The following is a 24,600-nucleotide window of genomic DNA, read 5'->3' as shown; positions in this document are numbered from 1 at the left end:
TTCAGTAATATTTCATTGTATATCTATGTCACATCTTTATCCATTCATCCATTGATGGATATTTGGGCTCTTTCCATCATTTGACCCTTGTTGATAATGTTGCTATAAACATCAGGGTGCATGTATCCCCTTCAATCTGTATTTTTGTATCCTTTGGGTAAATACCTAGTAGTGCAATTGCTGGGTCATTGGGTAGTTCTATTTTTAACTTTTTGAGGAACCTCCATAATGTTTTCCAGAATGACTGCAGCAGTTTGCATTCTTACCAACAGTGTAAGAGGGTACCCTTTTCTCCTCGGCAACATTTATTGTTTCCTACGTTGTTAATTTTAGCCCTTCTGACAGGTGTGAGGTGATAGGTCATTGTAGTTTTGATTTGTAATTCCCTGATGATGAGTGATGTTGAGCATCTTTCACGTGTCTCTTAGCCATCTGTATGTCTTCTTTGGAAAAATGTCTATTCATGTCTTCTGCCCATTTCTTAACTGGATTATTTGTTTTTTGGGTGTTGAGTTTGATAAGTTCTTTTTGGATTTTGGATACAATACTAACCCTTTTACAGATATGTCATTTGCAAATATCTTCTCCCATTTTGTAGGCTGCCTTTTAGTTTTGTTGATTTTTTTTCCTTTGCTATGTAGAAGTTTTTATCTTGATGAAGTCCCAATAGTTTATTTTTGCTTTTATTTCCCTTCTCAGGAGACATATCTGGTAAGAAGTTGCTATGGCTGATGTCAAAGAGGTTCCTGCCTGTGTTCTCCTCTGGGATTTTGATGGTTTCCTGTCTCACATTTAGGTCTTTTGTACATTTTGTATTTAGTTTTGTGTATGGTGTAAGAAAGTGGTCCAGTTTCATTCTTCTGAAGGTTGCTGTCCAGTTTTCCCAGCACCATTTGTTGAGGAGACTGTCTTCTTTCCATTGGATATTCTATCCTACATTGTTGAAGATTAGTTGACCAAATAGTTGTCGGTCCATTTCTGGATTTTCTATTCTGTTCCACTGATCTACGTGTCTGTTTTCGTGCAAGTACTATACTGTCTTGATCATAATAGCTTCGTATATACCTTCAAGTCCAGAATTGTGATGTCTTCAGCTTTGATTTTCTTTTTCAAGATTGCTTTGGCTATTTGGGGCCTTTTGTGGTTCCACATGAATTTTAGGATTGTTTGTTCTAGCTCTGTGAAAATTGCTAGTAGTATTTTGTTTTAAAGATTTAATTATTTATTTATTTTTAGAGAGAGTGAGAGAGAGAGGAAGAGCAGGGGGAGGGGGAAAGGGAAAGGGAGAGAATCTGAAGCTGACTCCCACCTGAGCACGGAGCTTGAGGCAGGGCTCCTTCTGAGGATCCTGAGATCATGACCTGAGCTGAAACCAAGAGTTGGACACTCAACCAACTGAGCCACCCAGGTACCCCTTGATGGTGGTATTTTGATAGGGATTGCATTAAATGTGTAGATTGCTTAGTATAGACATTTTAACAGTATTTGTTCTTCCAATCCATGAACCTGGAATGTTTTCCCATTTCTTTGTGTCATCTTCAATTTCTTCCATAAGTGTTTTATAATTTTTGGATTACAGATCTTTTACTGATTGCTTGTTAAATAATTGATGCTAGATCAATTAGGGATCCACATGGGGAAAAATGAAACTTGATTTTTATCTCATAAGATACATAGATCACATATCTGCTTTGCAGGAGTTTGTGCTGTGCAACTTTGCTTTTATGAAAGGCCTACATTAATACCTGTTTTCCTGACAGAAATGCAAAGAGGATTTTTGCTTTTATGAAAAATGATGAAGGGGTCCCTGGGTGACTCGGTCAGGTGAACATTTGCCTTCAGCTCAGAGTCCTGGGATCAGCCAGGCATCAGGCTCCCTGCTCAGCAGGGAGTCTGCTTCTCCCTGTGACCCTCCCTCCTCTCATGGTCTCTCTCTCTCTCTCTCTCTCAAATAAATAAATAAATTAAAAAAAAAAAAACTGTGAAAAGCAAAAATAGCATTTAGCATTTGTTTTTGCGGTGAGCGTTTATATACACAGTGTGCCCTGGGCAGTGAGTGGGACCCCACCAAACTCCTTCCCTGGGAACTACACCAAACCTCTCAACATTAAGCTGCAATAGCTTTGACCTGTGTGGTGAACATCTATGCTTTATCTTGATTTACTTTGTTTATCCATCCACACGATGTGTCCTAAAGTATCAGAAAAGCCTAAGAGAGTTTATTTTTGGGGGGTCAGGGAACAATAGAAAAAAATTCCATATAAATTAATGGTAATTGCTTCTTTGATTTATGCCATTTCACCTTGCAAAGGGTTTCATGGGAATGCTCTACTTTTGGATAGAAGGGGAAACTTACAGATCAATTCTAGGTGCAATGATTCCTGAATGTGAGTTGTAAGATGAAGAAACTAAAACTTCATTTCTATAACATATATTTCAAGACTAATAAGATGTTTTGAACATGGCTCGTAATAGAATGTATGATAATCAATACACGATAGGTATATTGTCTCAAAATGTTTGCTCATTTTGCAATGAAAGAGATGGTATTTACCAATTGAATTGAAAGTACTTTTTGATTGGGTCTGGAGTGATCATTAATCAGTCATCTCTTTAGCAACCATTTCTTTCTCCTTACCTCTTTTTAGAAAAGAAGTCATTGGAAAATCCACATCTCTTAAAACATTTCTCTTTTCCTGTTTGACAGTCATGTAATATGTATGGGTGTTTGCCCACCTCCAGCTCCATGGGTACACACAGAGTAATGTGAACAAATTGGCACAATCACCATCCTTGTTGCTAAATCATGGTTTCAAGGATGAGCAACAACCCAAGCATAAGCCAACTACCAGGTAATATTTGATCTGGTCATGATTATTGGTTTATGTTAGTCCAATCAGAGTGAAACTGAGAACTTACTTGATAGTTGTGGAAAGCAACACCATTGCTACATAAGTGTAAATGAGGAAATCTATAACTATAGTCTGTAATATCTGTTGGAAAACATTTTGCATTGAAGGAAGCCAACTTCAGGAAGAAGCCAACATAAAAAAGATAATCTAGCCGGGAGAATTACTGAGAATTTGGTTACTTTTCTCGTTAAAACAAGAAAAACTAACATCCGAGTTTTTCAGCTCAGTTCTGTAGATCTCCACATTTTCCCTCAGCTCTCACTTCTCCCCCACCTTATATCCTCTGCCAAACCTCACTAAAGTGTGTTTCCTTCTATTTAGTTCAATATTTCTTTCCTGGGAAACTCAAACATCGGCTTTCTCTTTTCACAATGAGGACACCTTTTCCCTTGAGGCCCTGGCTTGGCTAAGGTAAAGTTACTGCAGCATCTTTGCTAGTCCAGTGGAAGAAAGCCAGAGGAAGCTGGTTATTTGCAGAGCTGGTTTAGAATTTCACAAAGCACAGCATAGAGGACTGGGAAGGTCACTTATAAAGTCATTTGGGGTTTCTGAGATCTAGAAGGTCTAAATAACTTGCTTCAGATCACACAGTGATGAAAAATAAAGAAAACATCATAAAAATTAGTGATTTGGGCTTAATAAAAACTCTCAGTTACTTTGGCGATATTCAAAAGTTATAGCCTTTATCATGCCTTCCAGAATTCAAATAGTACAGGTAAATCTTTTCATTTGCAATAAGAACAACAAGAATAATACTCTGCTATATAGATATTTCCATCTTTCATTTTCTCTTAGATTCCAAGAATAAGCCATGCCTTTGGAACTGATACTACTCACTCTAGACAGGATTTAAAAGAAAACATCTTTCAAAAATAGACTTGTTCATTCTCAGATTTAAAAAGGACTTTAGAAAGTTGATTGCAAGAAAATGTTGAGAAAAATTAGACCAGTTCTAGGCCCTTCCGGAATCATGCCTCTACAGCATCCTGCTGAGGACTATCATTTATAGGGGAACTTTCCCTTTTATATACAAGTTGCTAACCTTAAACATTCAAGGTCTCTGCTTTTTGTATTCCTTCACTTACTTGATTTTTAAAACAAATTATGAGGTTGTTGGAAGCATGTTTTTATTGTTGTTTGTTTTTTTGTTTACTTTCACAGGCAAGGACACTAAATTTCCAAAATCACCCATCTAACAAGTGAGACAACCTAGGTTTTAGATCCAGATATTGCTGCTTTAGGATCAGAATTTTGCACCTATATTGAATTTCCTCTAAATTTAGGGCAGACACATAATTAAATAAAGATACAGAATAGATAATAGGTATCCTCAAGACAAATGAAAGTGACATTTGTGTTATCTCTAGTAATGAAGAATGCAATTCCCCTATTCTGTTCTATTGTGGCAAGGTCTAATCTACTAAAATTACCATTCGTTCAGACAATAAAAATTTGAAATTATTTTGTTGTGTAAAAACTACTCTAGGATCAATGCAAAAAGAAAAGTCAAGCTTCATTTCATAATGGAAAATATTCATAATCAAACTAATTTCTCTTCCTCAAATTCAGTGGGGCTCTTATAGTAGGTTGCTTCTCTGGAAAAGGTTTAGTTGGTTTTCCAGGCTATAAAAGAATGAGCAAAACTTTTTCCAAAACCACTATTGGCTAGATGGTTTTATTTTCTTTCAGAGACCTTTGAGAAAGAAATGGTATGAGGAACTATCCGTTGAATTGGATTTTTGGAGTGTATATAAATGAAAACACTCAATATGCTCTAATATTTCATCATTGGGAATGGACTACCCAAGGTGATTTCATCAACATTTATTGGTTATCTTTTATGTTTAATGGTTTGTGTTTGTTCCTGAAAGGCTTTAGGTTGTGAATATACAAAAGCATATCACATAGATTTCTGATACTCAAAATATTTATAAATTTGCTGGAAACTCTCTTTCTTTTTCTTTCTACCATTTCCCAAAGTATAGCAGAGAGACTATTTCCATTATTTCTAATTAAAAGAGACATTCAGTAAAAAAAATTCCTACTGAGTATCTCCTATGTGCCAGACACCATTCAAGATTATGGAATATAGCAGCAAACAACACTTTAAAACATTCCACAGTCCTGAAACTTATATTCTTATAATAAGAGAAACTTAAAAGTATGGGGAATAATGACCAGAGATAAATTTATGCCAAACAGGTGACAAAGGATGATTAATTAATAACCATTCAGAAAACAAACATTAACTGAGTATTAGACTTGAAATCAAATGAGCCAAACCCATTTTGGTTTGCCCCTTTTCTCCATATTAAACATTATCTTCTCTAGAAGAATGGTTCTGAAAACCTTTGCATAAGAGCTCATTTGCATAATGGCTTCTCTGTTCTTTTTTTTTTTAACATAGTAAATGGATTTAGAATAGTCCTATTATTCCCATCATCTGTTAGAAATCAGTCTCTGATTTGGAATGCATAGGAGAATTGTTTAAATCTTATGATATTTTGGTTTATACAATATTTGTGAACCTATGTTTCTGAGTCCAATTGGACCAAGGCAATGATTGGATTCAAACAAAAATCCACAAAGACAATGATAATAATAAACAGAATATGACAAGAAGCAGAACAACAAATATCTAAGATTCCTTAAATATATAATGTATTCCTTTAAGCCATCCAGGATTCTAACATATCTGGACTACCCAAAAAGTAGAAGATGGCCTTTGGTAGTTTTACCAGTGATCATCTGAATGACTGAAAACATTTGTTGTTGCAAAAGGATTCACACTTAGTTTGCTAGAATAAACTTTTCTTTATCATTTGAAACTGGATTAAATGTAAATGTTACTTTTATATTAAGTTCTATATCTTCCTGTGGCAAAAAGAACATTTTATCAGAAGTTTTATTGGAGAAATGGTAGATTTCTTGGAAATCCGGTATCTCCTGTTCACTAGGGCTTTTTAAAAAAAATTTTAAAAACTTGCCTGGAAAATAAACTATTTTGGTGAGGCAACTGTTAACCACCTTTTGGGAAGGAAATAGCATTTCTGATAAAATGTGTAAATAATTTATGAGGGAAAATAATAGGACAGACTTTTTTTCTTGGAAAGTAGTAACTTAGCCATCCAGAGTCTAGTGACTTTTACTCAGACATTCTTTTCTTTTCCTATAAATTCTAACAATAATTTTTCTAATTATCAACTATATCAATAATTTTTAAAATTCTTTCCCCACAAATATTTCAACTAAGAAATAAATGTTCTTTTAATGAATGGTCTTGGGGTAACTGGATACTCACATGCAAAAGATAGAAGCTGGGCCCTTACCTCACACCATATGCAAAAATTAATTCAAACTTGATCATAGACCTAAATGTAAAAACTAAATTTATAAAACTCTTAGAAGAAACAGGCATCAATCTTTGTGACCTTGGTTTGGGCAATGGTTTCTTAGATATAACATCAAAAGTATAAGCAACCAAAGAAAAAATACTCAAAAAACCTTTGTGCTTCAAAGGACACCATTGAGAAAGATGGCCCCAAAATGGGAAGAAATGTTTTCAAAACAAATCTCTGATAAAGAACATGTATCAAAAATATATTAAGAATTCATACAACTTAACAATAAAAAGGCAAATAAGCCAATTAATAAATAGACAAAAATCTGCATAGGTATTTTTCCAAAGAAGATGCTAAGGGCAAACAAGGACACAAAAAGTTTGCTCAACATAGTTAGCCATCAGGGAATGCAAATCAAAACCACAATAAGATCCACTTCAGACTCACTAGGATTATAATAAAAAAGATGTGTAATAACAGTATTGAGGAAATCGAAAAATGGCAATCCTCATAAATCTCTTGTAGGAATACAGAATGGTGCAGCCGCTTAACAAAGGAATATGGCAATTTCTCAAAATGTTATAATAAGGTTGTCATATGACCCTGTGATTCTACTCCTAGGTATATATCCAAGAGAATTGAAAATTTGTGTACACACAAAAACTTGTGTGCAAAAATTTTCATATCCATATTATTCACAATAGCCCAAACGTAGAGACATCCAAATCTTCACTTACTGATTAATGTGTAAACAAAATGTAATATATCCTTGCAATGGAAACTTACTGAGCAACAAAAAGGATAGTACATGTTACAACCTAAATGAACCTTGAAAGCATTATACTAAGTGAAAGAAGCCAGTCACAAAAGACCACATATTGTATGATTCAATTTATATGAAATGTCTAGAATAAGCACGCCTATAGAGACATAAAATACCTCAGTGGTTGCCTAGAACTGGGTCTGGGGATGTGAGGACGAAGGGAAGGAAACAACTGCTAATGGTCACTGAGTTTCTTTTGAGGGTGATAAAAATATTCTGAAAACAGATAGTGGTGATGGTTGCACAACTTTGTGAAAATACTAAAAATTACCCAATAAGGATGAATTTTGTGGTACGTGACTTATATCTCAATAAATCTGTTAAAAATGAGAACTCCTGGAATTGGCTTGTTAGAAGCCATTTACTTTGAAGAAAGATTATATTAAAAGTTTGAAATTAATTATAAACAAGTTATTTGTATTTTTTTAAACACTGGTCCAATATATAAGAAAAATGAGAGTAGTATTAATATCTTCGTCCAATTGCACTGAAGATTTGTTATTTGAAGGCAGCTCATTATCTTTCAGAAAAAGCAATACACAACATCTTTATAAACAGATAATGGAAAAATTTTTTTTCATAATTAATAAAAATCAACTCTTGCTAATTATTATTCATGAAATTTTTTTCCTCATCCCTCTGAAACCTAGATAGCTAATTAGAAACTAGGCTTTGCTGAAGTGACCCCTATTCATTACCAGTAAGTTTTGCTGCATTAAAAAAAAAAAAAAGAACAGAGGCATTTTTTTAAGTAAATAGAAAGCGTTTCTCAATCCTTGTTCTTTTACCACCCTCAATTTGTATATCTCTAAAATCGCATATCTTAAAATAAATAAATAAATAAAATAAAATCTCATATCTTAAAGAAAGCAAAATCTGACAAGATGAAGTAATCTACTCTCTTATCTGCAAACTCATAGGTACAGCCTTAACATGTGCTCTTCAATCCTGACTAGAAATTTGTCCCTATAGTAAACATCCCTCTAGTCTATAATACTATTCTAAGAATTCTTCTCCCACCGCAGCAGCCAGATATGTATAGTATGACTCCATTCTCACGACCAAAGGTGATTGTCATGGGGTAGACATGTGACATAAGCTGAGCCAATTGCATTTTCCAAATGGGTTCCTTGGAGAATTCCAATAAAGTGTGTTATGTGATATTTCATGATTAATGCAGGTTCTATGGAAACACAGAGTGTACTTTCTGAACCCAGGCACTCAGGGAATGCATAACCAGGCCCAAAGAACACTGGAGAAAGAAAGAAAAGAAATCTGCAGCGTTGGACTCTTCCAGGGTCTCCTTTGTTCCAAAATATCTGCTATTCACTGAATCCCTTTATTCTTCTGGAAGTTTCTGTACTCCAATACAGTCATGCCTAGAGAGTGATAAGTAGGGTGATGCTCCAGAGTTAGGTGCTCTTCCACTTTCTCAAAACCTTTTAATCTTCTGATAACTTTGCCTTATTTGCCAGGATCTACCTTCATACCCCTAGAGTAGGGCAGAGTGAGAGGGAAGGAAGAAAGGACATGAAGAGTTTTGTGGAAGATTTTCATTTTTGACATACAAAAAGCCTTTAAAAAAGTGTAGCATGCTTATTTTGAACACATGACAAGGAAAGCTACATTAAAGCTTCAATAAACATTATTTATGATTTATAGTGCATTGATGCTAGCAAAGGGATATAAAAATTAAATTTTTTTTTTGAAAATGTAATCACAATTAGTGTAAGAATACAAGAAAGGTTACGACTCTTGGGGGAAATAACCTTTCGAGAATTGGAACACATTTGAAAACTCAGATCATTCAAAATACTCTGATTCCAGTAATAAAATATGCCTGTTTAATTACATATCTACTCAGCTATTTTACAAAGTATACTTCTTTGACAATTGAGAAAACCAAAAATTGGACATCATTAACCTTGAATGCCAGAGGGCACATGTTATTTATGCTTAGTATAAAATAATTGAACCCAAGTCTAGACACTCGGGAACAATTAGAGAACAAGCTGTTTATTTTCCATAGCCTCTGATACCTTTTGGGAAAGGTATGACTTCTCAACTGAAAAACAAACAAAATCCTCTTTAGATTTTTTTGTCACCTAGTTTCACCTTTTGTCTCACCCTTTCTTTATTATCTCTCTGTTTACCTCTGTTCATTAGCTGAAACTTGTAATATTTTTCAGACATAATTAGTTTCTCTGAAGTATTTGACACAGCCATTCCTTTACCTGGCTTCCTTAACACCAATCTCTCATAGTTTCCAGTGTTTTTCCCCCTAGTCTTGGCATGCTGCATATTATTTCATTTCAATTTAGTTCAATTCAATTAATTTTCTGGAGAACTGCTATATTATGTGCTAAGCAAAGTGCTAGGTGTTGAGAATATTACATTCAGTAAATGGGTCTTTCTCAACAAGAAACTCTTTATTAACTGGAAAGATAATATGTCAACAGGCAATTGACTGGGAGAGCTCATAATAGGGCTGCTTCACCCTAATTGATGGAGTCAAGAAAGATCTTTCAGTGCAGATGGCATATGATCTGAGTTCTTAAGGACAAATAAGAGTTAACAATATGTGGCAAATCTGTCCACCATAATCTAGATTTTTTTCTTCTATGGCAATGCTGTTGTATCTCAGGCATAGTTTACCAGGTAGGAACTATAAACCTCAGCCTTTTGGAGACAGATAACACCATGTGACTAAGCTTCCGCCAACGGAGGATAAGTGGAAATCATGCATGGCTCCTTCTAGGAAAGATCCATAAAATTTGGAGGTAACACTCTTCCACGACTTTCTATCTCCCATGGACTGGTGTGATGACGATGACAGCAACCTTAGAAACCATGTGCCAATGGCAGAGCAACCATCAGCCATGGACTTTGAATGACTGCGCAGAGAAGATCTCCTTGTATGGAAACACCCACCCTGGCCTACTGTGTAAAAAAGAAAAGCCTTTATTATGTTTGAGTCACTACATTATATTTTTGGATCTTTTTGCTCTAGCAGTTTAGTTTACTCCAGCTAATCCACCAAGCTATAGGATTAGGAAAGACATTCTTGTCAGAGGGTACCTAAAGTAGTTCATCATCACATGTGCAGAGAATATGAAGGAAAATATGCCAAAGATGAGGTGGAATTGAGAAGCGAGCCAAAACATGACAGACCTCATTGACCTGAAAAAGTTATAAATTCAACACATTAAGAAATGTGAAAGCATTGTAGGATATTAGAAAGTAGAATGACTTGACTTAGATTTGACTGGAGTGTGTTATAAAAGTTTGGAGGGCATCAATGCAAGAGGAAAAAGGCAGATAAAGAGCTGAGGCCAAAATTGAGATGGGAATTGATGAAACTTGAAGTCTTGAAAATATAGGTTCTTGTGTTGGATGCTTGGAGTTGGAATCCTGGCTGTACCATGTACTAAATGAATGATATTCTATGACATTACAAGATTTGCATGTAGATTAAACGTGATAATCTATGTAAAGTGATTATACACAACACTAAACAGATAGTCATCACTGCTACTGCTACTGGTATGATACTACTACCTTTTTTTTAGGTCAGCAAAGATGGATAGAAGGCCATTTTAAAGAAAGATTTCCCTGGTAGTAGTCACAGGATTTTGGAACCAGTTGGATTTGTAGAGTGAGAGAAGGAATCAACAAGTCTTCCAAGAACTCCAACTTAAAGGCCTAAGTGAATGTCCATGGGAGAGAGAAGGCCATCCTAAAACATTAGGAAAACTTGATATTTCTTGATATGAGGAAGGGCAAAGTCACATTGCAGAAGAGCATATGAGATGAGAGGTATAATTGGTGACATCCTTGGAAAATAGAATCTCCCATATCTGGTTTTCCACACTTACAAGTTCTCAGATTTTGGACTTTATTTTTTTCTATTTGTACTTCAATCTTATTCTCTATTCTAACACGCAATTTGTAGTTTTAACAACCAATGCAGATGAACAACAAAATGGCTTTCCCATTTCTTCCTGTGAGCCACTGACTGTGAGTTGGCATTTATAAGACAGCAATAAAAGTGTAAGATATTTACTAAATGGTAATATAACCATTCACTCCTTATATGAAAATTGATAAAATTAGATATGATTATCTTATACTACACATATGAAGTTCATAGAATTCTAAAATTATTAAAAGAAAATATAGAAAATTAGCTATCATGGGTATTAAAGAGGGCACGTATTGAATGGAGCTCTGGGTGTTATACACAAACAATGAATCATGGAACACTACATCAAAAACTAATGATGTAATGTATGGTGATTAACATAATAAAATAAAATTTAAAAAAGTTAGCTATCACATATAGGAGGGGAACAGTTTCCAAAAAAACACAAATTATAAAAGTAAGAGTAATGGAGGAGATCCTATTAAACATAGCAAAATAGAAAATAAATGTGAAACATAAAAAGATCTGTGAATTAAAAGACCTGTGATAGGGACACCTGGGTAGCTCAGTCAGTTAAGCGACAGATTTTTTATTTCAGCTCAGGTAATGGGGTCATGAAATTGAGCCCTGAATGGGAATTTGGGCTCAGCTTGGAGTCTGCTTGAGTTTCTCTCCCTCTCTTTTTACCCCTCCCACTGCTCGTGCACACGTGTGCTCTCTCACCTTCTCTCTCTCATAAATAAATAAATAAATAAATAAATAAATAAATAAATAAATAAAATCTTAAAAAAATAAAAGACCTGTGATAAACTGGGAGAATTTATTTGCAACAAATTTATTAATTTGATTGCATTCATAATTTATTAAGATTTTTATATGCCAATGACAAAATGTGAAAACTTCAAAAGATAATTGGGAAATACACAGAACTAGGAAAATTTAAGAAAAGAAAGCCAAAATATCCCTCTTTCTCCTAACAAGGGAAATGATTTTTTTTAATTATCATTTCACACATATCTAAATGGAAAAAAAAAGTCTGACAGTAGGAAGTGCTAGAAGAATCCGGGATAAATATAAAATTTTGAAATCTACTGGTGGAATTGTAAATATGACCACATAGGAGAACAATTTAATAATCTGTACTGAAAATAGAAATACATAATCATTAGGTCCAGAAATTCTATTATTAGATATATGTAAAAAGAGTTTCTTGCAAATATTTGTAAAGATACCCCTGATTTGACAAAACAAAACAAAACAAAAACAAAAAAGGAATGTATCTTAAAAAATAAAATGTTGAATGAGGAAAACAAGTATTAAAACATAGAAAATAATAAGCATAATCAAAGGATACATTTACCTGCATATATGGTAGAATGGTGGAATTTATATTCTGCAGTTTGTTTTAACTCTATGTGCCTTAGTTTATTTATAAAATCAGTTGTTCTGATGATTAAAGGAGTTAACATGTGAAAAACACTTAGAAGAGTCCTTACTTTATAATGAATGCTCAACAAATATAAAAAAAACATTACTTTTTAACCCTACTTCTGCTCCTCTTCCTCGTTTTTATTATTAAAATATAGACTAAAGAATATCCATCAATTTATAATAGTGCTTGTCTCTAGGGATGGAGAGAAGTGAGACTGAGAATAAAGTATAAATGGACTTCAACTTCATCCATTATAATTTATTTCGTTTATCTGAAGATATAAGACAAAAAAAAAGAAACTGTTAATATTTACCTATTTCATGTAATGGGCCCAAGTATAGTTGCATAGTATTCTCTGAACTTATTTTCAAAAAAATAAAAATAAAAAACCTCAAAAAATGATGAAGTATCTGAAGATTTTAAGTATTTATTTCATCACTGGCCCTGTTTTATGACAGTGGATAGTTTAAAAAAAGAATTTAAGCAACTAAGTCATTGGAGAGTCTAGAAACAGTGTTGGTATTTCCTGTCCTCCAAGGGAACAGGGCTAATTGTGAGTCTGTAAATACAAGTATGCATATGTCCGGTTGAAGCAACTACGGGAGTGTCTAGCAAAGCTGGGAAATGGAAAGGGCCTGAAGTTAGCATTTTAAGGGGGGAAAAATGTGACATTTGCTCCCCATTGTCCTTTAAAGAATTAAAATAGCAGGGAGAGAAAGGTACCTGCTCATGTCAGCAGGAAAGGCAGAGCCAAGCCAGCTAGCTGGGCCTGTCAGTCCTGCCAGAAACATTTATTCCCTCAACTTAGTGAGCTCTCCCTCTGCTGAGGGGCCTTTCTATTCTGGAATTTAAGACATACCCTGCTTTTAATGAACTTGCCTCAGTCTCTCTGTAAATGTAATTGTGTTTGTCAGACTTGCTCCAAATTTTAGTTTCAAAACAATCATCGGCAGTGTCTCTTATAAATAAAGTTTGCAATAATAAAATGGTTTGTTAATATTATGTGGTAAATTGATTAATTTCTCTTCTACTGTGTTATCTCACTTTACATATTAGGGTGATCCTGAGTCATTCTAAGTCCCTTCACGGTTTCCCAGCATGGAAAATGAGTGTGTGGGGTGAATGTTACCAGTGTTCATCTAACAGGGGTGGGAGGGTGTTGGTGGTTGAGTTTATTTTCATTAAGAATTTCTTACCACATTTATTATAAAACATTTGATCAACTATAATTATATAATGGATTCAGTCCCTCAACCAGAAAGAACTCTAGCTTGCTAAATAGAATAAGAAATTAATGACAACATCCAGTACTTTTAAACTATATCTAAATGAGATAGACAGGAATATGTGCACTCTGGAAAGGCAAGGTAAAAGAAAGAAAAAACATACATATATGGTTAAAGTGGGCTTCCCAAGCAACCAAGTCAGTGTTTACAAAACCAGGAGTAGGGACCACATCATATTTTATGAGTTGAAGCTTTCAAGGAAGAAAAGAAAAAAATAAAATAAACCACAAATGGTTTTTAAAAAAATAAAACTAAAAGGAGCAATTGTAGCCATGGGAATTATATAGAGTAAGTGGGGCTTTTACAATGATATTAAGCAAAGAGAAATACTAGAGAGAAAATAAATGAGAGACATGAAAATAATATTGGATCTAAAATGTTTAAGAGCTCCTAACTATTTAATTCTCTTTATACTTGTCTTTAAATGACACATAAGAAGAAAAGGTAACCGTGTTAAAATAATAAAGATATATGAAAAATAGGAAGATGCTTTAAAGGAAAATGCACATAAATCCTGAAGTTTATCTAAATAAGATAAAAGCTTTCCAGTGAAAGACCAACACACTTTTTAAGAATTGAATGTCTTTCAATAGTTTAGAGTTATGAGTTATGAATTGAAGTCAGTAAGAAGAAGTATGCTAGTAGGAAAAAAATGAAAACCCCAAGAATATGGTGAAATAAATACACTGTGATGGGAAAAACTTCCAATTTCTGGTATGCTCATGTAGCACCCAAAATGTTAAAAAAAAAAAACCCTCCAAAAATCCAAACTTTTAAAAATCGTATAATTAATAAAGTGAAATTGCACAATATTTGGATTTTTACAATTGTTTCGATATGAGAAGCCATGATATTCTAAAATTTATTTTAAGTCTAATGAGGACGACAACACAGGTTATAAACTTAAGTGAAGATGTAAGTTCAAAATAAAGTGAGTAAAAAGAGAAGAATCTAATTATGTTTTAAGATCCCAAATTGCTTAGAATTAACTAATTTACATGAGACTAAAAAGTCTTACTTGGCAAAGTGATAAATAAGAGTTGATTCACAATTCTTGAATAAATATCGGTAATGCAGAATTAAGGGGTAAAGTTCTTCTGCTCTAGATAATGAGGAAGAATAGCAGATTTATAGCCCTAGCTACTTTATGATAAGATTTCTTGTCTTTCTCATTTGAGGTGCATCCTATTCTGGCTTCAGCGACTGAGAGCTCCTGGCTTCATCAGGAGGCTTTGAAGTCCCTGAAAGGGGACAGTTACAGTAATTGCTAGGGAGGGATGAGGTCAGGGGTGTAGGGACAAAACAGAGGTGCTATTTGGTATTGGGAGTGGCAAATGAAGAAGAATGACTAAAAAGACACTAAGTACTATTTCTAATAGACGTTGATATGGAAATCAATGTGAACTATTTGATGAGACTCCAAATCTTTTTAAAAAAATTTATTTATTTGGTGGGGAGGGGCAGAGGCAGAAGGAGAGAGAGTCTTAAGCAGACTCTGTGCTGAGCATGGAGCCCGGGGCCAGGCTTGATCTCACTGCCCTGAGATCAGGACCCTAGCCAGAACCAAGAGCCGGTGGCTTAACCAACTGTGCCACCCAGGCACCCGATGAGACTTCAATTCTACACAATTCACTTCAGCCCAAATAACTTTTATTGTGGAATTGATACTGTGCTAGGCACTGGGCTTGCCCTAGAGAGTTTGAAGTCTACATTAAGGAGCACAAATTAAATGACCACAGGGAGTCGAATAGGCTAAAAAAAATAAAAGGTAAAATTTGCCAGATGCTAAAAAATAGAGAAAAGATTATAGCAAGTTTAAGGTAGAGAGATGCCTTCTTTTTTTTGTTTGTTTTTTTAATCACATATAATTTTTTTTTAATTTTTAAAAATTTTTTTAAGAGATGCCTTCTTAAGGAGAATACCTGCTATTCAGAGAAGCCAGTTGTTACCAAGAGATGATGTTGGCCCAGAGGTACTAGTATTCTTCTCCCTTTCCCCTCCCTGCCTCTCCCCTGCCTGCCTTTTCTCTCCTCCCCCTCCTCTCCTCTCTGTTCTTTTGTTCTTTCCTCTTCTTTTCCTTTTCATTCCCTTCCACTCCTCTCACCGTCTCCTAGTTTTTCCTTTTAATTCTTCTTTTTTTTTTAGTTTTTTTTTTTTTTTCAGTACGAGTCAGAAAGCCAGATTTTGTGCAAAGCCTCTGTCAATTTTCAATGATGCCAATTAACTATGAGAAAAGAGACACTGGAAAGCCACATGCATGTGGGAGTAGATATAGTCCATGGACTGTCATTTTCAACCCCTGCTCTAAATAGTGTAGTCGCTACAGTTTAAATTATGTGATTAGTTCTGGATTGAGGACAATCCAAAACACTGCTAGTGAGTTTCTTGCTCCATGAAGGCAAGCAAGTCTTAATTAAATGGAATGAGGAGAATTTATGGGTGTGAATTCCTCTCTTCATTCTCTGGTGACAGATTTGGGGAATAGTGTTTATGGTGGGTGCACCTGTTAATAATGTTTTACTCCGCTGGCTATTAACAAAAGATCATGGTCTTTTTTTATTACCATTATTTAATTTACTTTGTGGCTCCAAATTGGGAAATTGTCATAGATATATGATTAAGAGAATGAGGAAATTATTGAGAATATCTTCAAAGATTCCCTGACAGTGAGATCAATTGTACCAAGATTGCCTTTTGAAAAGGATATTGCCTTTTGCAAGGGAAACCCCATTGCTAGAAGCATATGGAGATAGACTGCACAAAATGAAAGACATTGAATTGTAAAGAATAATCTGGCTGCTACCCCAGGGTATGGCCTAGATAAAGCAATAGGTAGTTTTCATCTTTAATTTAGGTATTTCCAAGACAGGGTGAAATTCATTATTAAAATCTTCATTGTAGCTCGGTCTATTTTAAACTACACATTTAACCAAACTGGTTACTCTAAGTGTGAACGTGTAATTCTGTCCATTGTCATGAATGCCCTTGGTAATCATTATCCTTTGATCCACCTCATATAATGGAAAATAATCATATTCTCCGTCATTACATCTCTGCTTCAAGTCTACAAGTGCAAAGAGTTTTATAATTTAACTTGGTAAGTTTGTTCTTCACAGGCCTAGTTTTCAAACTCTTCTGGGTTCCTCAGTCTAGCAGAGAACAGAAGACACCTAGGGACCGAACAAATCTCTTACATATTGAATTAATTAAAACTTAGCTTGTGAGGCAGTTAGGCTTCTTGTGAGAAATAAGGATAGATCAGAGATGAAATAGTAATAAAGATACTTTCCTTTATATTGAGATAAGTCATGTTTACAGAAATTAAGTAGTGTCAAACATATTTGATTTCTCTTTAGAAGTTGAAATTTCATAGCTTCTATTTTTAACTACTGCATTTCACTATTTATAATAAATTAAGATATGTTTAATTTTATAGTTTTGGGAAAAGGGACACATCCATGGTGATAAAATACTACCTTTTTGTTTAGTTTGAATGGCTCTTCCATTGTAAACTCGAACTTCTTCAAGGGGTATGGGATATAGTAAAAAGTATGAAGAAAAAACTAGCTGAAAAATATGGGTTCTTATCCTTGTTTTGTCATACTTTAATGATGCGACCTATGTCAGTCATCTTTCTGAGAATTAATTTCTCAGCAGCCAAAAAGATAACATTTACCATTCCTGATGCTGATAAATTGGGTGCTGTCCGGACTGCTCCCTGCGTTCTTGGCAAACTGGAATGCCACCACTATGGCAAGGGAGGAGCATGCCAGACAGACAAGTCAGCAATTTAAGATTCCCAGTTCACAGGCCTGAATTCGATTGTTAGGACTGCCATCAAAAAAGCGCCACAGACTTAAACAACAGAAATTTATTTTCTCACAGTTCGTCAGGATGGAAGCCTGAGATTGAAATGTCGGCAGGGTTGGTTTCTTATGAGGTTTCTCCTCCGCTGTAGAGTCCTCTTCTCCCCATCTCTTCACAGAGGCTTCCCTGGACATGTGTCTTCGCCCTAATCTCTTCTTTTAAGGACATCAGTCATATTGAATTGGGGTCTGCCCTAATGACCTTATTTTAACTTAATTACCCCTTGAAAGTCTCCATCTCCAAATACAGTCAGATTCTAAGGCACTGGGGGTTAGGACTTCAACATACCAATTTTGAAGGGAAGGGATGCAATTAAGCCCATGACAGAAGCTCATCGAATGAGGGGGGCTGGGAAGGACGGCATCAGTGACAACAACAGTTTCTTTTCACTGCTGTATTCAATTATTTGGCATGTAATTGGTACTTACTGAAAAAAAAGTTAATAAACTGTTATTAATATACCAAGCATTTTTTTCTGAAAATATATGTATAATTGCACGTGTAATATATAAGTATAATTTTATATATAATATACTCTATGTCATCTACTTTAATCAAAACATATCCTATAAAGCTTTAAGCAAAGGTATGCAACAATTTTTTCCTCTTCGGAGTAAAAGTGCTGAAATTTATACTGTTTTTTTCTCCAGTGGTCTGTTTCTGTCTTCCTCTTATTACTGAACTTCTACCTACCTCTTTTCAAGCATAGAACTTACACTCCCCATGAATATGATTTCAGTAAATCACATGCCATTGATGGCAAGAAATCTATTTATTTCTGAGAGAGCCCCAAACACAGAAACCATCAGTAAATCAGTCTTACAAGGCTCATATATCACCTGGCTCATTAGAACCCATGCTTGCTCAACTTAGAAATGAAATGAGACTTCCTCAGTGGGGTTGGTTCCAGATAGAGGGACAGGGAATAGTTCTGTAGGACAATTTATTGTCTCAGGGCTCTGTCTCAAATATTAATACGAAATTACATGGGACAGAGGACATTAAGCACATTTTCTCACCTACACGGATAACTTTGTTGATAATTTGTACCATCCTTGAAGGAAATTAGAAGCTTTGGGGAATTTTTTTGAATATTTCAGTGCGAAAGGATCATTACCTGTCTGTGGCTCATTTGCAATAATATCATCTTGGTTCCAACCATCAGAGGATGGAAATGGATATCGATCATTTGTTTTAGCAGTGAAACAAGAACTTCAATTTAATGCTTGTGTAATAACACTATAATGGCAATGGTTACAAACAAGATGTTCATTATTTCACACATAGGACAGATAGCTTGGCTTCCCTTATAGTCCTAATGTCCATGGAATTTAATTATGATACTCTCTTCAATATAGACCAGCTGCAGTGTGCAGATAACTCACGTCTTTAAAAATAGAAAAGAAGGGCCAATTAAAACAGCCCTGTGGTCAAGACCTCTCTTAGGTTATTTTTTTTAATATTAGTCCTTTAATTTTATTATGTATTGATACACATTTTCAAAGTTTCAAACACAGGTATCCCAAAAAAGAAAACTTTGTTTCCATGAAAGTGAAAGTAATTTCTACCACAAGATCCCATTCTGCATGCTGGCAGAAAAAGTAATCTAGAAAATGTCAAATTTTATAGGTCAGTTTGGGGTTTTGTAAGTCATCTCAGATTTAAACTAAGTCAAATCTGGAATCCCTAGAAGGCACGAAAAAGTTTCACCTGCTCTGTACTCACCAGGAGCCTTCAGGGGGCTTGTAACTTTCATCAGACCTTCTTCCCCTATTTACGCCTCCCCTAGATGTCTCTCTTATTCAAAAAAATAGATGTCAAACCTAGGGGTTAGCATGAGACTGGCTACCAACTGAAGTTCCAGCAGTATGTACCGCAGACAGAACTTTTCCACACGGCTTGGTATTTCTTTGACCTTAACACCAGAAGCTGGGCATCAGTTCTCCATTCTCTCAGAAGCATCTGTTGTCTTAAAGGGATTCCCAATTCAATGTTGATTTGGGTTGAGGGTCAGGGGCTATGACCCTCAGCTACATTCACATTTCCGTGACTAACTTTACAACCCTTCTCTCCTTCTCCTCAGAAAACATTTAGTCTGAAGAGGGTTGGTTAGATAAATCTAGTAAAACTAGTACATCTCTCCTTTTTCCATCTGTTAATATAACTTGAGGCTTTGGAAGATAAACGTAAAAATGTGATACCATTTTTTCCAGTTGTGCTGTATCACCCCTTCCGTGGGACAGTGGCTTTCTCTGAATGAATGGAAGGTAGGAAGAGCGTCTCTGGCAACAAAGAGATGATCAGGACATAAAAGCAAAAGCAACACTGTAATAATGCTTCTCTACTCAGTCACAGGTTAGGAATGGAAGAGGGGGTATTCCTTTTCTATTTGGCAGCAAGAAATGCGATAGGAAGATGATGGGCTTCAGAGTTAGATGTTTGCATCTGTTTGCCACTTTTAAACTTCTTGGTCATGTTTTTATTTTTTATTTTTTTTATTTGAACCTACCGAAGGATTACAAAACTATTTACCCTTAGGATGAGAAATAAATTGTTAACGCAGTGTTTCACATATAATATTTGGGTAAAATACGGTTTGCTACTATTATTAGCATCAGAACAATTTATTATACAGAGTCACTTTTAATATTTTATCTACTTAAATCTACTTTGGTTTCTATATCTATAATTTTAAAATGCCATTTCTAATGTCCTCATTTTACTATTTTAAATCTATATTTTCTATTATCATGGATCAGAATTAAGTAGATTTCCTTGAACTCAATTTCTTGTGCATTAACTTTTCTCTCTTATTCTCATTTCACTTTCTGAAAGCTATGCTCTGATGGTCTAGGACAGTTAAGTAGATTTTAAAAGCCCAATTTTCTTTTTGTCAACATGATAGCATACTTAAATCCCATAGTAATGGTCTTTCATCACAGTATTTTGTTTTAATTCTTTCCTTTTCTGCTGGATGTAAAATACTTTACACAGATGCTTTTGCATGGAATTTGAAAAGAGTTTTCCTCTGGTTGAAATGGTATAAAGGAGTGGGTGACAGCTAAGCTGAAAAAAGGTGATAGAGGATCTGGTGTCCATTCTGTCTCAGTTGACGGTGTAACTTTGAGCAAATCACCTCACCTGTGTGGGGTTCAGTGACCTCATCTGTTGAATGATTAAGTTCAATTAAATTATCTCCAAGAGTTTCCTTGCAGGTCCAAATTGTGTTCCACTTGAATCTGTATCCAGGCTAACAGTATTAAGCAGCCGTGTTTTAGGCATTGTGCTAGACATCTCATAGGTGAAATCTCATTTAATTCTCACTCTAAGATATATGTATATGTATATATATGGTATTATGTATATATATGGTATTACCTGTATTTTACAGATTAGGAAATTAGAGATCAGAGAAGTTAAGTGACTTGTACAAGGTTGTACAACTGGTAAGTGGTAGGGCTTTTGACCTGAAAGCAAGTCTTTCTGACTCCAAATGTTTTTATTTTTATCTACCATTGCCATAGTGCTCCTAAAAGGAGAGAAATGAATGTCAGAAGATCAAGTAAAATGTCTGATTGAGTCATAAAAATTGGAGAATCAATATTTTCTGAAAATAGTTGTACTTGGTATTAGCTAAACAAATTATTTTTTTAAATCATTTTCGTGTGCTATAAATTCATATCAGCAGTATAATTCTAATTTTGACAGAATTAAAAAATTAAGTTCTATAATAATCTGTCCTAGAAAACCCAGTTTTGTTTACTACTAACAAATTATACTTATGAATAAAACTTATCAATAATACTTTGGTTAATACTAAACTATGTGTTTAAGGGTGAAGTTAGAAGCTGGTACAGAGAAGGGTAAGAAAGCAGAGAAATATAATAGATGGTGCAATTCCACAAATTTGAACAATATCCAGAAGGTGGTCTTCATTAAAAATGCTCTGGTTCAGGTAGGTTGGTTGTCTCTGTATAGAAAAACTGTCCTCCTTATATGTTATATTAATATCTCATTTCAAAAAGAAACAAACTTAGTTTGAATAAACATGAGCTTCCATTCTCTAAGAAGCTGAATGGAATCTCCTCTTGATAAATCTTGGTATATAAGGGAGCTGAAAGAAGGATACACGGAACAATAGAAACAACAATCACACACACCAATACACACCCACACACACCACGTGGAAGGCACAAATGAAAGTGAAGTTTATACTAAAATCTCATAAATTGAATGTGCTTATGTTTGTTATTCATTAGTAAATAATCGGAATATCTACATGTCACTAGATTTGTTATCTACTTACTGATGGATAGCCTTGATTTGGCATCTAAGCTCCACTACTTACCAACTTGAGTGCTCTTGTAAAAGTTATTTAATCTCTCTAAATAATAGTACCCACCTCATAGGTAGGTAAGTATAGGTGAAGAGAGAATAAAATGAAATAATTTATGTATAGCTCTTGACATAGAGTGTTGCATATAGTTAACAAAATTTTCAGTTGTTGGCGTTACTGCATTATAAGCAAATAAGGGGGGGTGGGCAATGTTTTTTTTAGAGTGAATGGAGTAACAAATGATAGACAAATTGGAAAGCTACATAACATCTATTTAGGCTCTTGCCTCCCATAAAGAAGGATGATTTCAAAATTAGAAAGGAAAAAGCAAACAGTACATGAGGAGCTAATGAGAGGATCAATGACCTATTTGAGAGTCATCTTTTCCCTCTGCCATATTGAGAGTCTCATCATCTGTCACTTGAATTATTAACTGGCAATAACCATCCAGCCTCTAGTCTCTCACTGATTCCAATATTCCATTTTCCATTCATGTTGCCAACACTCACCAAAAAAGAATCTCCACAGATTGTATAATATCCTTCTCTATTTAAAGTCTTTAGTGCCCTTTATAGGATAGATTTGGAATGGCATTCGTGGCTCTTACCAAATTGAACTCAGTTTATATCTAACAGCATGATTCTTTTTTTACTTAGAATTTATGCCTTAACATGTATATTATCTTACCCAGAGTACCACTCCTCTTTTCACTGATAAATAATTCATTTTTCCTGCAGAATTCAGCTTAATATTACCTTTTTAAAGTCTTTCTCAAATCTCCAAGATTTAGTTAATTTAATCTTACTCTTCTCCCAGGCTCCTCTGAATATGATTCTGTTGTGAAACACTATATTTGTTCAAAAGTCTATCTCCTTCACAATATTTTGAGCTCCTCAAGGACAGGAACCGTGTCTTGAATTGATTCTTAAAACAGCAATATCTAGTGTTGTATCTGGACCATTTTATTAATGTCTGTTGACTGGATAAATAAATTAAGAAATAAGTGTGCTAAATCCCTGGACATTTCTAGAACATATTTAAAGTGATACAGAAAGTTTATATTTCAAGAATCAGTGGGTTTCATCGAAAACAAGTATATGAAACAGAACTTGTTTATTTTATACTGATAATGTATTTTATATTTACTTGTGATGGAGATACACAATTGTCTCCCAGATCATTTTCTTTATTCCATAGTAATAGAACACATAATTTTTTACTGGGCACATGGGCTCACAAAATTAAAAAAAGCACTTTCTAGATTTCCTTGAAGCGAGATATGGCTGTATGACTAACGTTTAGATAATAAGATATATGTGGAAGTGTCATGTAACAGTGGCCAGAATCCTTGCCTAAAACAAATTTGCATTGTACATTCTTTTTTTTTTAAATTTTATTATGTTATGTTAATCACCATACATTATATAATTAGTTTTTGATGTAGTGTCCCATGATTCATTGTTTGCATATAACACCCAGTGTTCCATTCAGTACGTGCCCTCTTTAATACCCATCACCAGGCTAACCCATCCCCCACCCCCTCCCCTCTAGAACCCTCAGTTTGTTTCTCAGAGTCCATAGTCTTTCATGGTTCTTCTTCCCCTCCAATTTTCCTCTCTTCATTTTTCCCTTCCTACTATCTTCTTCTTCTTCTTCTTTTTTTTTTTTAACATATAATGTATTATTTGTTTCAGAGGTCCGGGTCTGTGATTCAACAGTCTTACATATGGTGAGGGCTGTGAACTGTGCATTGTACATTCTTTACCCTTCCTCCTTTCTGTTGCCTGGAATGTGGGTGTGATAATTGGAATTTGGAGCAGCCATCATGAACAATGAGTTGACCTTGGGATTGGAGGCCATGAATGATGAAGAAACAAGGTAAAAAGAACCTGGGATCTTGAGAATTCTATAGAATAGAGCATTTTACTAGCTTTGGACTATTATCTCAAACTTTTAAGTGAAGAATAGGTAAGTTTTTATTACATTTTAAGCACTTTTATTCTGGTTCTCTGTACATATAATGTGAATTAGCAGATAGAATTCAGGTCATAACCTATTATTCAGAGCTGAGTATATTTTGAAATATGTATAGTGCAGAGATATTAAGAGACTTGTTTATTGCCACAGGACTAATAAGTAGTGACATGTGGAAAAGAACTTGGACCCCTTGCCTTCTAATTTTGTGACATCACATGCCCATACAACTTCCCCAAGCTTTTGTGCCTATTTGTGGAGGATAAAAAGACCATCTTAGAAGGTGGTCATAAGTGAAATGATGCTTAAATGTTCAATAAATATCCATTGCCTTCCCCAGCAGAACTGTCTTTGCTAAATCTGTAAGAGTAGAAAAATATTCTTGACACAGTTTATCAGAATTCCAGGAAAATACTTGGCAAATTCTCTTGGGTATGACATACTTAGAGAAATGTGCATGTGTTAAGTGATAGAACAATTCAATAAATGCATAACTACCCGCAAATGTGCTGTTTAACAAATGATTGTCACCTTGAGGTAGGTATTTTGTGACCTGTCATAAGATTCTCTATTTCGCCTTATAAATTTTCATCAGTCACTTGGATGAAGGGAGGTTTGTCAAAGTTACAAGCGATACAATGTTGGCAAGGGAAGCTAATGTTTTAGATGACAGATGAAAGGTTCAGTAATTTTTTCAATAGTTTTCC

This window comes from Zalophus californianus, chromosome 2 (genome assembly GCF_009762305.2).
Source record: "Zalophus californianus isolate mZalCal1 chromosome 2, mZalCal1.pri.v2, whole genome shotgun sequence".
Classification (NCBI taxonomy): domain Eukaryota; kingdom Metazoa; phylum Chordata; class Mammalia; order Carnivora; family Otariidae; genus Zalophus; species Zalophus californianus.
The sequence above is the reverse complement of the archived record's forward strand: the minus strand, read 5'-3'. Positions refer to the sequence as shown.